This window comes from Aulonocara stuartgranti (genome assembly GCF_965226115.1).
Source record: "Aulonocara stuartgranti genome assembly, chromosome: 20".
Taxonomy (NCBI): domain Eukaryota; kingdom Metazoa; phylum Chordata; class Actinopteri; order Cichliformes; family Cichlidae; genus Aulonocara; species Aulonocara stuartgranti.
The window spans coordinates 25,293,938-25,307,673 of NC_138956.1; the positions used below are offsets into that span (position 1 = coordinate 25,293,938).

General features: G+C 38.5%; 1 protein-coding gene across 5 annotated transcripts in view; it reads right to left on the reverse strand.

Moving 5' to 3' along the window:
- Window positions 1–13,736, reverse strand: part of LOC309696737 (membrane-associated guanylate kinase, WW and PDZ domain-containing protein 1-like) — a 92,764-nt gene that overhangs the window by 37,245 nt on the left and 41,783 nt on the right. The gene's annotated exons all lie outside the window — the stretch shown is intronic.

Consider the following 13,736-nt stretch of genomic DNA (forward strand, 5'->3'; position numbering starts at 1 on the left):
TTTGAGATGATGAGCAGCCACAGCAAAGTGTTCTGAAATGAAGAGGGTGTGATTGTAATTCAGAGCCATCACTGGCAGCGCAGTGTCTGTTGAGTGGCTGTGAATATTACGTCAGGAAATTAAATCAAGGCTTTGCATCTTGAGCCATCGCTTCGTCTCATGGGAAAGTGCTGCCCGCTAAGATGAAAAAAGGTCACCTTTAGCAATACACTAGTCCTGATAGTGTCATCAATCTCTCAATTTCTTCATGGTGAGTTTGAAATTGTAAAATGGACTGACATAATACTATTAGAGTCGTTTTGCCAAAGGGATCCTAACTAAATTATTATTGATTGTTAAAGCATGCATGCTCACTGCTTGGAAGCTACACTGCATTTTGAGGTGCCGTTCGGTTTAACCGTAGTACAACAAATGCCTTTTAATTTGAGACAAAATAAAGCTGGAGCTTATACCTGAAAGTCAGTATATTCAGAAAGAAATGCTCATTAGAAGTCTGATCATTGTCTTTCTTGCTGGCCCAACTGCCCTGAGCCTGATCTCCTGTTGGAGTTAATGATTAGCGGTTTGCTGTGTTTTGCTTTGTATTGAGAACACTTTATAGGAGGAAGCTGACACCAGACAATGGAGGCAGGGGCCATTGTGTCTTTGACTTTATTGAAGGGAGATGAGATGACGTGCCAGATGGTTGATGGAAGTTGCAACCCATCTGTGATCAGTACAGGAGCATTTACATACACACAGCAGGTACTGCAAAACCCGGCTTAAACAAGAGACTTGAATGTAACACGCAACCCTTGCACCAGTGTGAAGCACTGCAGGCCACATTCAGTTGAACCTCACTGAATTAAGCAGGAGTTCAAACCTGAAAAGAAATCGCTACCTTATAACACAACTGAAGCTATCAGTATAATCCTTCAGAACTGCTTGTTGGATGGTTGAATAGTTTCAGATTAATTAACATTAAAAACAAACTGAATATTCAATCTGATAATGCACTCACTACTAACATTACTACTTACATTTAATCAAGACTGGACATATAATATAGGTGTATGGGCAAAAATACAAATGTTAATCTCTGTCGTCAGGGGATCACTGAATTGCTTTTGAGTTGACGGGTGCAGCAATTGTGCTTCTCACATAGTTTAAAGTCACTGTTCTAGTCGAGCGAGGAGTACAAAAAGACTCTTTCATGTTTATTTTCCTCAGCCCATGCAGTATGCAAGCACGCATCCTATCCCTCAAGGTGCATCCAGCCCACAAACACCCTGTAATAAACAAGTCTTTACCAAGCACTGTTCAGTCCCACACCTGCCCCGCAAAGGAAACGCCGATTCTTTTTTGCTTTCCTTTCTGCCATTTTGAAAATGATACTCGAGATAAATAGATAAGGGAGGAGGAAATTTTATTACACAAGGCTGTCTAAGATTTAAACCATGAGTAAAAATACTCACACGAAGAAAACATGATAAATCATCAGCAGCAATGCACGAGCAAAGTGATGCTTTTTATTCCTCTTAGTGGATCACGATAAGATGAAAGTAACCGTCTCTGGGAGTTTGAGTCATACCACTGGGTGGTCCCATGGTGGAAGATGATGTTTCTGAGGCTCGGTGTGCTCTAATGACACTGTCTGCTGAGCTGGGAATGGAGCTGTTATTCAGGGCTATTCCCCACAGTAGAGAGAGCTCTGATAGGCTGACTAATTCTGATGTGCCCGCAGTATAAAATATTAAAGCTTTTGTTACATCAGCACACCATCATATATAAAACAACATTCTCTTAAAATATTTTTGTCTTTTAAACCCCATGAGTGGAACTGCATCAGTAAAGTAAGGACCACTCTTATTGCTTGCGAGCAATCCATTCCCAAAATGCCATCATATTTGGGTGCATTTAATAAAATCGCAAACATAAATCCCCATGCACCGGATCTCAATCCAAACAAAGTCACCGTGGCTCACTGCTTACTTACACTGTAGTCAATTAAAGCAGAAACTATAAGAAGAATTTTACTGGAAATTTATAGTTTACATTTTTCACACCTAAACTAATTCTGGAATGAAATAAATCAATTAAATAAACAACATCTAACATTTAAAGGATCTTTTTATGACCAGCATCATCACGCTTGGATCTTTTAGTAGCTGAATCACTGGTCAGTGTTATCAGCATTATAAATGAGCAGAATTAACAAGTGGAACGATCTGAGACGGCCGTGTCACAACCAATGTTGCTCCAGGACCATCACTGCAACTGAGGAATCGCAATGATGTGATGTCTTGTTTATAATGGCTCAGGATAAAAAGACTAGTCAAACACTACAGTACGGATGAAAAGCCTCATCCTTAAACTAGTTGAGTACTATCCCAAATTTTGGGATAAATAAAGTACTTATTACCTTAAAAATAATGTAAAAGTGTCATGTAGAACGCAATCATTTATATCATGTAGTAGGTGCACTGTAAAGGAATAGGTGTATGCAGATAAACCTATTTTTTGCAGAGAAGAAGGTTGTCTTTAAATGGTTAAAATAGCTTTTTAACATCAGATTTAACACGTGGTTAACATTGTGAAGAGGGTCCATTTTAATCCAAGCCACGATCTTTTTCTTTTGCAGTAAACGTCTCACACTACTGTATCTTCTTGTTCCCAAGAGTGAGCCCAACTTGATACTCTTGTAGTGGCTGTAGTTGATTTCTCTACACTACTGTGTACTGGACAGTGCACTACAGAGGGCAGCACAGTGGTTAGCACTGTTGCCACACAGCAAGAAGGTCCTGAGTTCAATTCCACCATCAGGCGGGGGTCTTTCTGAGTGGAGTTTGCATGTCTTCCCCGTGCTTGCGTGGGTTCTCCCCGGGTACTTCCTCCCACCGTCCAAAGACATGCAGTTAAGGATAGGTTAATTGATTAATCTAAATTGCCCATAGGTGTGAATCTGTGAGTACGAATGGTTGTCTGTGTCTTTATGTGTTAGCCCTGCGACAGACTGGCGAGCTGTCCAGGGCGTACCCCGCCTCTCGCACTATGACAGCTGGGATAGGCTCCAGCACGCCCTGCGACCCTGGAAAGGATAAGCGGAAGCGAATGGATGGATGGATGGATTATTAATCTAGTGACCAGGGAATGGGAGTCAAGTTAACAATTATCTAATGACACAGCTCCACAGTTATGCCTTACAAACTTACACCAGCTTAAGTTACCAGAAAAACAGTCACTTTGCCATTGTCCTTTAATCCTCTGCTCTGAAATTTATGATGATGATGTATTTTTTTATTATTTCCACAGCCATGTGAAAGTCTGTGTCCCTCTCAGTGAATAATAATCAACAAGAAGCAGTCAGTGCTTTGCATGTTTTAATAAAATAAACAAAGGTCGCATTGTTAACGAATACAGTGATGTTTGTTTTGTCAAAATCCAGCAATGAAAAACCTTACAGTACTGTAGTCTACTGTAAAAGTCATATTACAAAGGAAACATTTTATTAATTCCTAAAGGAAAAATGCCAAACATTTCCTGTTCCTGTAAATCCCGTTTCACTATAAAGGAGCTTTACTTATTAATTTCAGTGCCTAATACCTTGATACATTCAGAGATATCTAAATATGACAGTGAAATCCAGTTGACAGTTGACAAATTAATATTGTGTGTTCGTTTACATCGCCATGTTTCCCCTTTGCTATTCCACAGAACAAATTACTTTGCAAAGCTAAGATTTAAAAACTGAGCGTCTGACAGTCTACTTGATGAGGAGATTTGTGCTCTTAAGAATCACTGATGTCTTTCTAGAAAAGTCTATTCCGCCAGATCCATAAACAAAACTAAAGGCATTTTATCAAGTGTAGGAAATAATCCCTGTTGAATAAACAGCAGCACAGACAGCTTCAATGCTTTCACTGTAGGACAGTAGCAGTGATGTCAGACTCAACTCTGAATTATCAGTGTGGTCAGTGTCTATTTTCTCTGTCCAGTTAAACAATGACAGTGCCATGGTGAGTCCTGACCCCAACTCTGATTAACTAACTCTGTCGGCCATCAATGGACTTTGTTGTTTTACTGTGAGAAAACAGCCTGTACAAGCACGGATGGCAAATAAGAAACAAGCACATTTGGAAACGCCTTCACTTTTAACACTAACCTATACAAGTTGAGCCACTATTTGCTCAGAGAACATATGAAAAAGTGTAAATACTCTGTCTTCACCAAGTCTGGTACAGAGGGTGGACATAAACACTAACCCCTTATAAAAAATAAATAAATCAAGGCAGTACAGCAGCACAATCCAAAGCTTAAAACTAAACAAATGGATGGATGAGCTCTCTCGACAAACATTATAAGCTTCACAAACTCATTGCACTATTGCAAGACTATACAGTGGATTAAATTTTTGACTTCACTACTTTTTCCCGTTATCATCATTATTTGTTAATAGTGATACCATACTGGCAGTGCTTATATACATTTTCTAAGCTTTGCTTTTTGTGCTACATAATTATTGTAATTTGCAGCAATAAGCATTAAAAATGGCTTATGTAAAACCTAAATCTAGCACAATGCGTTTTGTGCTACTCATAAACAACACAGTCGTAGCATTATATAACAGTGACGGGCTGAGACTGTTTTTTAGACAGCTTGTTCCCGATAGAGAGGCTTCATGTCAGGCTACACAGGAGCTCCTTCAACAGTAACTCAAACATACTAATCTCACCCAGACTGAAGCTACCACAGGGACTTGCTGCTGACTGTGTGTTCACTACTGTTTGAACATTTGTCTTAAATCCACTCAATGTTAAAAAATATATATGATGACATAGGGTTGGTTTAGTAAATTGCTAACATTGTTAATTCAGTTTTCTTTACATAGCCAATTCACAATAACATTTAAGTCAAGGTGGTTTCTATTGTAAGGTAAAGATCTTACAATATTAGAAAGAAACTCCATCAATCAGTTCTCACTCTTAGTGTAACACAGGCTGCTATTCAGTAGCGAATATTAACTGACTAACAAAGTAAGGATATGCAACAATATTTTTTTTTCCCTTGCTCAGGTCAGACACACACACACAGACACGGGAGTTTTCTGCTGAACACACATTATTTCCCAGTATATAATATTATTTTGAGCTAATGTTGAGGGTTTTATGGGTTATGAGACTGTAAATACCTTTGGAATTATGATATATAACATATTTGCATTTCCTCTAATGTCAGTTTTTAATTACAACATTTAACAAAGAAAAAAAAACCTTGATATTTCTACTTTTGCAGGCTGGAGCGTGATAAGCAAGGGATTTTTACCCACTTTGAAATTTTTCACAATTCCTTGATTTTTTTTTAAAGAGCAATTCAATGTTAGATTTTTTTTTTTTTAAATAAAACAAAAAGCTTATAATTAATGAGAATATTTTTGATATGTTATTTAGAGCATATATGTATGAAAATCTCCAACATTATGTGTGGCGTTGTCGACTTTTTCAGAACTGTAATGTCTGTAACAGCGCATATCTTGAGTGATGCAACAGCAAATACAAATATTACTTTACCATACTTAATTATTCATAACTTCTGTATATCCCATGCATATGATATTACTGCAGGTACAACGTTAAATTATAGTACAGGCTCGTGGGACGAGTTGAGTAGCATGGTGCAGGCTGCAGTGTCTGTAACAGTAAATGATACACCTCATAGGGCTTATATGCAACACATATGTATAAATGAGATATAATTGGTTAAAACGTATCAAAATGTCTTTTCTATTATCCCCAATTATTGCTGGGTTACTTAATATTCATTCATGTATAAAAACAGAGACATTTTCAAAAACAAAAGAATTTTACATGGGTGAAACGCAACAGTCGTTAATCTTAACCATTCTGTGATTCTTTATTCATCATGAATACTACTTCACAAAATTTTACCGCCTCCTCCCAAAAGGTTTAAATGTCTACCTTGGTCACATATTAGCTGAAGGTGTCTTTGGCTATATCCTAAAGGTACAAAATAGTGAACTGAAGTACTTCAGATTCAGTTCAGCTCACGGGACAAACCCAAGATTTTAGCGGGAATAACAAACCTTTATCTAAAGCTGCACAGTGAGGGCTGAAATAACAATTATTGGAGGCGTATCCTGTGCAAATAAGCTGGGTATGCCTCGTACAACAAACAGGAACTCCATCAATTGTATTCCGTCACAGATCAGCTTTGTGTAATTTCATCTGCGTTTGAGTTCACAACTTCTGCAGCCTCCTAGCCACTGTTAATGACTTCTTTGAGGAGAGTTTTTCTATCAACACATATATGGGTTTAAATATGCAAATCTCAGCATGGTAGTAGATGCGAGAATATTGAGGTGTTTGAAAATAAATCAAGAGCGGGATACAGAGAAGTAGAAATTCATTGTGGATAAAATTTTTAAAAAAACTTCCAGGATGCTTTCCAGATAAGTATTTGCTTGGCTGGCATGTTTGCTCTGCAGTGAGCAGGAAATTGAGAATGTTGTCAATGTACTCAAACCATTGTAATTTTGCATCATCATTGTCTGCGGTTGAGTCATTGTCATTTTAACACCATTGCACTGTGGGGCTCTAGCAAAAATAGTCGTACTTACTTGCTGTGGGCACCCTTTTTTGGTTCTATTGTGCACTCATGGATAAATTTACACATTCAGAATTCAGGCTGCTAAATATAATAGTGCACATTAAATGAAGCAGACTATACATTCAGTAGGAAGTGATTTTGGACAGAGCACTAAGAGACTACTGCCAAGCAAGCAGCTGATGGTTTTAATGGTTTTTATGTTAACCATTATAGTAGATAAGCACAAAAGACAGCCAATGGGAATTAGAAATCAATGTTGCCACTATCTGGTCAAAAACCAAAACAACTAAATCAGCTGGAGATTTGATTTGATGCTGAAGCTGGATAAGAAGTGACAAGATTACCAAGATTCCAGTTCACGCTGATGGAGACTTGTATTTGTCATAAAAATTAATGCAACAGTTGTTGAAATATTTCACTAAAACCAGACATTTCATTATCATATCGGTGTCAAAGTAGTAGACCGTGCTATGCTACCGTGCAGGCCTGACTGCTGCTTTCTAAAGAAGATTCTGCACAAAATACAAAAGATCAGCCAGTTCACCAAGAGTCATGTGATGCAATGTGTTGTGGTTAACAAATCACTGTTTGACTTGCTAGAACAAAACCTTTAAAAAAAAAAAAATAATAAAAGTAAAAAAATCCACCACTAGATGTGGGTGGATTACAGATTGCAGTCAACTGAAGTCTGCTTCGCCATCCCTCCCAGTTCAAGTGCATAATCTTAGCTATGGTGGCCACTGTAGAACAAGCAAGTGGCCGCTATTCATCTGCAGCAACTGTAGGCTGTCAGTCTGCTATTTACCTGATGTATTTACTCTGGAGGAGGCTGTAAAACTTTGAAAAAATTCTAATATAAGCGGATGAGTCAGTAAAGGTAATTTCTGTCTGATGATAGTGATACTGAGGCTTGTTGAGGATACTGTGAACTTTTCTATCTGTTATTTTCCACCGTTAGTCAGTGTTAGTTATTTTACTTTAGTATACACTGAAATAAGGTATAGAGCAGAACATTTAAAGCATTAGGTTTCTGTACTGTTTAAAGTGAGGTTTGGATCTTTTTACATCTTTTTTTACATCATATCCATTAGTGATATGGAATAGAATCAAGAAAAATTTGTACCCATGTCACTCACCTATCCACTTCAGTGCACTTTACATTAGTTTGAAATGAATAATTGTAAATGTCACTCTCAGTTTGGAACTGTTTTTAAGAATCTTAGTATCTCACACATTTTCCTAATTCCTTATTTGTTAAACGTTTTTTGTTGCTGTGAATGGTCTGTGCCTAAAGATCAACTCCTCCACTCTTTTTTTATCTTGGTTTTTCACTTCACGTAAGGTTAATTTGTCTATTTCCCTTGATACTTTTGAAAACGTTTCTGGGTTTTAGTGGGCAGGCAATGGCAAATCACTTCTAGCTGAGGTGTCCACCACAAAAAGTGTATCTTTGCTAGCTCTTTGCAGAGTTTACAAACCAAACACATAACATCCAATCAGTACCTAGCTCTCACTTAATGTCAATCAGCCGCTCCGGTCTGTTCCCAGAGGGAGAGGACGTACAAGGCTGTTATGACAGAGAGCATCTGCCAAATGGTGGAACAGCACAGAAGAGAATGAGAGAGTGAAGGAGGATGAAGGCAGCACAGATACACAGCACACACACACACACACAACAAAAATAATCACCTAATGGCCACGTGACATCTCTTGCAGAACAAACAACTCACACTTTCTCACTCAAACATACAACCACGCCTCTGGTTTTCCTCACATCTCCACTGTCATGTTGTTTTGGTGTTGTGATGTTGAGTGAATTGCATCTCACTCTCTAAGAAGCTGGATGTGTGCATGTTTGAGTGTGTGACACGCAGAGCATTGCTAAAAGGATAAAAGAGTCCAGGCAAGCCTGTCCTCGCCTCTCCCACATCATTAACATTATCTCTGTGACTGTGCCACTGTAGTGCTGCAACACCTTTCTGTGCAATATCAATGAACTGATTAGATGACTGGCAAAAATGAATTGGTCAGTTCGGATAATCAGTTACAGGTCCTTTAACAAGCAAAATCACTTAATGCTCAGTCGTTTCTGCCTTTTTGAAGGGAAAAAAAATGCTTTATTTACATGTTGCTAAATAATATTTAATATGCTGTTATATGATGTATTTTTATTAACACAGCTGTCAGTTTTCCAGAGCCAAAGGTGATTTCTTTAATCCCAAACAATTAATTAACATTCATAAATCGACTGATAGATTTAATTTACAAATACACAAAACGAAAAGTTGCAAACCCACATTTGAGAGACTTAAGCCGGTAGATTGTTTTGACATTTTCACTTGATTAAATAACATTCTTGTATTTCATTAAAAAATAATTTTAAAAGTAATTTAAATAAATTATCTTAGACTTCAGTTTTTTTTTTTTTTTAATTTTGTAGATAAAGCACAACAAATTGTTCAGTAACACAAAAGTGGTCAGTTGCAGCACTTGAGCATTTAGGAAAGAGACCCACTGCTCACTTAACTCGAAGCAATCTAATGCAGTAATGCTGGATTTGTAAAGCAGATTTTTCCAGTTTGCAGAGTGATTAAATTATTGTGCAATAGACTGGATGGTATTGTTATGCGTTTGTGTTTTAATGACCTTCCTAAATAGGAAGTGAAGTACAACCATAAGAGTGTTGCGTGTCTGCCTACGTTTATCACTGCTGCACTTTGATCTAAATTTAGCTCCGATCTGTATAGGACACCAAATTAACAACAAGAACGCACATGCAGTTTTGAGCACCCACACTGACATATGCACAGAAGAAGCTGTTCTCACACATGCGCTGCAGCTATGAACTTTTCTTGACATTACCCAAGAGGGGAGCTTGGGAGAACTCAAATCAGTATGAAATGCAATCAGTAAGGACATTAAACAGTCTTTAGCTCCCTACTACAAAGTCTCTGTGAAGTCTGAGTGTGCTGATCTGTGCTGATGTGAGAATAAAGCAGGTAATACTCCAATGTATTAACAGCTAGAGTTGTCATCCGGTGCCCATTTTCTGCATGCTGAATCCAGTAGTGACAACCTGGCTGAACAAGTTATCACTTGCTATGAGCAGCTGTGAGCTGTATGTGGCCAGTGTCCCAACCTTTTTCAGCTACATAAGACAAAGATAGAGGGCAGAAGTAGCATGTAAATACATATATATAGTGTATTCAGAATATGGACTATAAATATCAAGCTAGCAAAGCCAGCTTCTGTCCTCACTGGCAGTTCATAAAAAGCTCTGGAGCAAGGGACATGTGTCCCTGAAGTGGCCTGTTTGAGTGCATGCTCTGACCCACATCCTCACTCCTAATACTGGGCCACTCACTCACTGCTACTGAACATGCACCATAAACTGCAGGAGCATCTGAGCTGTGCTATGAAATTAATTACAGACCTTGAAGTTGCACACCTTAGAGGAATGTCCTCACCTTAGAGTAGATGCTCTGAGTACTGGAATAGTTATGTTAAATGGACATCCTCGTGGAGATTCATTCACACGTATAGCAACTGTCTTTGTCTCGGAGCGTATGGTGGTTAAGAGGATGTATGCGATGAAGGCTCACAGCTCAGAAAGACTCAAAATTGTTCAAAAGAGAAACCTCTTCTCTCAGCTAGGTGCCACAAATAGAAGGAAATCGTATTATCAGCAACTATTGGAGTGACTGTGCTGGTCTTAGCATCTCTAGGCCTCTTCCTTGACATGTCTTGGCCACAAATATGATGACTGATTTATTTATATTCCATGACTTCAAGGATTACATTGGCCAAGATTATTATATTTAAGCTTTCTCATGAAGTCATACAGAGAATTGCTTTAGAGAACTTTATTTCTACATTTCACATCAACTTCCACTTCCATTTATCTTAAGTTTGACTTGGATATAATTCAGAGTTTACAGTCTCCAGATTTATTTGAACACTTCTGCACGCTGTAAATGAGCTCCCACCCGAGTGATGAGCGGCAAAACATTTAGAGGCCATTTTATCTAGCTTCAGAGAAAAGCAGATTCTAAGGCCATCTGGCTTCTGAATCTTTTACAATGCACAAGGCTTAACTTTCACCGTTTTGGCAGTGAAAAATCCATATTTTTCATCTTATATCGCTCTACATCATCAACACAAATACTGAGCTACCACCAAACCAGTGAGTGTTTGCACAAAGGTCACAGATAAACATAAAAAAGGTTTGACCAGTGTAAACAGTCTTTTTACGTTACACTGTTAAAAAAAAAAGAGAAAAAAAAAGAAGAAGAAACATTTTTTTTGCATGCAATTAAGTTGCACAGCAGCCTTTTCTGCTGGCCTGATGAAAGCTATGAGAGTTTGTGCTGCGGGAGAAGCTGTTGTCTGTGGAGGCTGACTAAATATTTCATTCATGTAGCTGAGTGAATGTTTGTATTGTATAAAAGTGGTTCAGGCCTACCAGGGATATCCACATTTAACATAATGCACTATACATGAGTAAAAGGAATAAAGGGGAGATCTGGTTCTAATGTTGCACTTACAAGCTAAAAATAAGGGGGAAAGGAAGTAGAGAATATCTGAAATGGACATTTTTCAAATATTTGATTTAAATTACATATTATAATTATAGTGTTTTATGGGTAGACTATGTCAGCAGCATGGTAAGGTTCTTGTGACCTGATCATCTTCCTTTGTCCAACCTGAAATATTACAAATATTGGATTTCTGACGATAAAAACTCCAAAATGATGATCTGCGATTTTTCCATTAGCATCACCATCTACTGCATAAAGAAATAAAGTATGTTCAGGTTTTCAATTAACTCACCTCAGTAATTGTTGAATGGATTTCTATGGCAACTCACTAATTAGCAAATATTAGCATGGAAGGCTAGTGTTTTAAATCAGTAGTTAACCTAGCAAGCATGTCTTTGGACTAAGGAAGGAATCAAGAGTATCCATGTGCTCACAGGGAGAACATGCTAACCATGCTAACCATTGGATTTAAACCTAGGACAAAAATCTTTTTTTCAGAGGTGACGAAAACGACTTGATGATGAACACTGTAAACACGATCTTGCTTTCACATTAGCATTTTACTCAAAAAACAGAAACAACCACTTGCATGAACTCTTGCTTATGGTGAATATATATGCCTTGGGAGGGGCAAGTTTGTGAAAGGCTATCCATCTCATGGACTGAAGAAAGACAGTTACTAAGATCTGCCTAATGAGGCCGAAGGATCGCATCATCACTGTGCTATTTTTTCAGACAACCCAGCTGGAGTCCGAACAAACAACTGAAGAAAGCCACTGGGGAGGTAATCACAGCAGCCAACATCAGCTCGAGATGGTTCTGGATGGTCGTAGCTAACCTCGTCAGGTATAGGGGTGAAATCCTGCTTACCCCAAGATACCAGGTGAAGATATGGGTGGGTTCCCAATAAAGAGAATAATCTAGTTGCTTCAGCAATTTGTAGGTATAGCAAATAAAATTTGAGGTTTACTTCACCTGTATTTTATATATGAACACAAATGCGTAGCAAAACAAAACACCAGCACAGTTTATAGATTACTGTAAATCTGCACTAAGTCTAGTAATCAATCAGTAGAAGACCCACCCAAACCCTGAATTTGTAGAATATTTTAGCTGTTTCACCTGAGACTTGGTTTGTGGTACATTACTGAAAGGGCTCCTGTGGGCCATTTGAAGAATTTTTCAAAAGCCGAAAAACAACAACATGTTTATTATTATAACAGTTTAGGATGGGCTGAGGCTGCCAAGCAAAAAAGTGCAGTTTGAAGAGTTTGTCTTCTGCTCATGTGAAGCCATCTGATAAGATTCTGCTTCTCACTGCAAAATCGTTCCTCTTTTGATGTTGTTATTTACATTGGAAGGTGAAATGCAGGATGTCAAGCAAAGTGCGAGAAGCCGACTACGTCCCGTGCTCACGTTGTCCTCTTCTGACCTTTGGGTCAGTATGGTTCAGTTACCTGGGGCCAAGATGACCTCTCTGACTGCAATTACATGACCTCAAACTCTGTTGACTTGCTGAGATCTTTTCTCCCATATATAAAATGTATATATCAGATATCAAAGACAAATGGCCAGTGACAGCGAAATCTTAATGAGTTTGTAAAATGACGCAAAAAAAAAAAAAAACATTCCTTGTGTGCGCACGCCACTGCCACCACAACAACAATCGCATCCGAACGCACACAAACACACAAATCCAGGTGAAAACCGTCCTGAGTATTAACAATAGGCCAACGGCACTTTGGTGACATCTGATACCCTCAATCGCCTTCCTGCTGTTGATGGTCTGAGGAGCTTCCACTCATTGTCTAGCAGACATAGGCAAACTTGTAGACACACACGGGGACACACGCACACCGTTTCAGCCAAACATCTGCTGTTTTTAACCCCTGCTGGTTGTGAGCGTGAGCATAGCAGGAGGGAGAACACAAAAGAACAGGCACTGACCTGAGAGCAAGATTAACCTGATGGCTGGATTTTAGCAAATTAATGTCAGACCATGCTCTGAGTGTTTCAGTAATGAAAACAGCAGCTGGATTATTTATTTAATTAGAGTCATAATAAAATAAAAGAACAAACTTTATATTCTTAAGAAACCCAATCTTATCATACGTGCTCGTAACAGTCCTGTGTACAGCATCTAAACCACAGCGAGAGCATATTTTGGGGCATTGTTTCCAGAATAAACACACATCTTTGTGTTGATGGGCAAGGTGTGTGTTATGAAAACAGAGGCTGAGAGGTGACGTTAGAAGAAATTACATGAACATCTCAGAGCAGACCGAGCAGAGGCGGGGCAGAGAAAGCAAACAGTCGCGCAGGGAGTTAGCATGGAACTGTCTTGGGCCTCTAAGCCAATTACTGGAGCTGCATTGATTGAGGGAGCACTTTAAGGCCTCATCCACACAAGTAGTCCCTTAATACACTGGTCAGATGATGGAAGCTTCTCAACCGCAAACTATGGTTAGGTGGCCATTTGCATCCATTATGGTGTGAGCTGGACAAGTCTTTAGCAAAGATAATAGGACAAATACATCATATTATAGGATATTTTTCTATTTTACGTTTTAGGAACATAATTTGAACATAAAATTA